Raw genomic sequence first — 3460 nt, 5'->3', positions numbered from 1 at the left:
TATTTTTACGAAAACATTACCTAACTTCAACGGTGGAAAAACTCAGCGTGTGTGGCAAAGGACAAAGCCAGCTAGCTTCCTGGCGAATCGTACCTACATCAACTCATAATTAACTCACTCATCGTGAACCCTCGATAAAATATCAAGGAAGTTCCAAACTAGAAAGAAGACTCTATATTGCTTGTGAGTTTGTGAAACTTTTGTTTATAAATCATTGTGTGTAATAACTATTATCGTAAATTGTATTGTTTTATGTGTGTGTATTAAAACGTATTTATGTTAAAAGAGAAAACTGAGTGTATCATAAACTAACTATATATCGGCTTTTACTTAACTGCTATATCTAAAGTACAATTAAGCTACTAAATTTAAATTATCAGTTAACTCAATTTCAGGCCATTTGAAATTCTAATGCGTAACATGACTGATTGAGTATACAGGTAAGACGTTGATTTATTACATGTTATTTTCCAATATTTTCTGTGTTTGTATTTGCTGTTTACTCACGGAACTTAGTGATTGAATCTTTAACGTTTCTGTGCGTGCATGTGAATTTTTCTTTTACCTGGCTTACTTCAATTTTAATATTTTAATGTTCCACGAACAACAATGACCGGACAACAGGATCTTTTTGAAGAATGACAAAATTTCGATATTATAATCCATCTTCTAGTCAACATCGTCCTTTTAACTAGGTGAGTCATCCACACAACTGTTACAGTGATATTGTTTCATACCATCCAAGTATATATCTTAATAACATTTATAATCATCCACTCTACGCATGCACCTCGTCTGAGTCTTAATGTTTTCTTGATTAGATATTTGTTTAGAAGGCAAAGCAGGTGGTGGGAATGAATGCATAACGCCACATATATATAAGGATTAGAAAATACGTGTAAAACTGAAACTAGTATAACACAGGCTTAAACTCATAGTCATTATTAATGTAAAGGTTTTAGAATGTACGATTCAAACAGACACGTGAACTAGGATGTACCTCGTCCATGAAACACTTTTTACACTTGGTTTGCTCTCACCAACAGCTTGTAATACAGCCCTGAAATACACGTCACGGTGTTTGTTGTAAGGAACTATGTTCAGCTAACCCAATATAAACTGTATACGGTTGTTCAATAAAGTAGGGTTAGATACCTGTTGTAACTTAATTAAACATTGTTTATTTAACCCACTGTAGAGTAACTTTATATAAGCTAGACTGTAGGGTCAAGTAACCTAATGTAGTCTATAAAGTAGGGTTAGATACCTGTTGTAACTTAATTAAACATATTATTTATTTAACCCACTGTAGAGTAACTTTATATAGTCTAGATTGTATGGTCAAGTAACCTGATGTAGTCTATAAAGTAGGGTTAGATACCTGTTGTAACTTCATTAAACATATTGTTTATTTAACCCACTGAAGAGTAACTTTATATAGTCTAGACTGTATGGCCAGATAACCTGATGTAGTCTATAAAGTAGGGTTAGATACCTGTTGTAACTTAATTAAACACATTGTTTACTTAACCACTGTAGAGTAATCTTTTATAGTCTAGAGTGTATGGTCATGTATTCTGATGTAGTCTATAAAGTAGGGTTAAATACCTGTTGTAACTTAATTAAACATATTGTTTATTTAACCCCCTGTAGAGTAACTTTATATAGTCTAGACTGTAGGGTCTAGTAACCTGATGTAGTCTATAAAGTTGGGTTATATACCTGTTGTAACTTAATTAAACAGATTGTTTATTTAACCCACTGTAGAGTAACTTTATATAGTCTAGACTGTAGGGTCAAGTAACGTGATGTAGTCTATAAAGTAGGGTTAGATACCTGTTATAACTTCATTAAACATATTGTTTATTTAACCCACTGTAGAGTAACTTTATATAGTCTAGACTGTATAGTCAAGAAACCTGATATCCTTTGTCCGGTAATCGTTTATATAAATCTGTGTATTTAAGAAATGAACTTTAAAGTTAAACGAAGCAACTGTCGATGTTGTAATTGATACAATGATAATAATTCTTTAACCATGTGTGTCTTCGAGAAATACAAACTTAATATTGTTTATCGGCTGAGTTATTCATATTTTACTTGTAAAAACTACACATAGTTGATGATAAATCATTTTCTTAAGTTTAGACCTATATATTGTTGTTGTTCTTTGCCAGATGAAGGTTTTAGCATCACGCGATGAACGTGTGGCTTCAAGACGATAATTTTCTTGATGGTTTAGGAAATAACTTTGAAGATATAAAACTGGATTTAGACGAGACTTGAGAAGGTTATTAAATTAATTGATTAGCGAGTATGTTACAGTGGTGGATTTATTATTGACTTGGCGGGTTTGTTAATCGGTTTATTTGTTACTCCAGTTTGGTGAATATTGTGTTTGTACTAGAGATGCAATAAGTACTACTATAGGCATGAAAAGATTAGGCAGTAAGTGGCTATTTAGCGTTAATTGTGAAGATACGTTTATTATCAGTAGCCGTTTGTTAGGTTAACTTGAAGTTGTAGAATTATGGTGGAAGAAATAAAACGCTTTCGTTTTCATTATTATTACGGATAATCCACCACTACCTGGTCAACAAATTAACCATAACAACAACATATATAAACAAATTAACCATAACAACAATACATATAAACAAATTAACCATAACAACAATATATATAAACAAATTAACAATAACAACAATATATATAAACAAATTAACCACAACCACAATATATATAAACATATATATATATATATAAACAAGTTAACCATAACAACAAGATATATAAACAAATTAACCATAACAACAATATATAAACAAATTCTAAAATGGTCACGACTATTCTTATAACTTTTTTATGTTCATATCTAATTTTCAGATGAGCTATAGGTAGGATTTTCTCATTATTTGTTAACTTATTGACTAGTTTTATATTTAAACGTACCTTTGTTTGGAACGTGTGATATTTATTATAGAAGAATAGCTGTTCGTTATTGTTCAAACTTTCTAATTTGCTTTAGATTAACACTCATTGTGAAGTTCAATTTAATATATTACAGTCCTGTAAGTTGAAATTGTTTACTTGTGTTTTGTTCAACCAGTGAATTGACTGGTCATGAATTTACAATATGCAATACACATATATATGTCTGTGTGTGTAATATCGTCCTATCATAGCTTTATATATCATGTTAGTTACAGATGTACATACTGAATTACTAAATTATTGGTTATTGTATTCATCATTGTTCTATTGCTAGAACTATTTTTGTCTTGTTTTTACCACCATCCGATCCAGTCTGCTTGTATAGACGTGGAGAATTTGTTTTGAACACTGTGATTTCAGTGATATGAACCTAGTGTCTACTCTTGAATCTCTGTCTTTTATTACTACACTAATGAAGAGGCGTTTCCTGTAGTATCCTTACTTATAAGAAAAATCCAGCCAAACC

This window comes from Limulus polyphemus, unplaced genomic scaffold (assembly GCF_000517525.1).
Source record: "Limulus polyphemus unplaced genomic scaffold, Limulus_polyphemus-2.1.2 Scaffold2938, whole genome shotgun sequence".
NCBI classification, from domain to species: Eukaryota; Metazoa; Arthropoda; class Merostomata; order Xiphosura; family Limulidae; genus Limulus; species Limulus polyphemus.
This window is presented reverse-complemented; position numbering follows the sequence as displayed.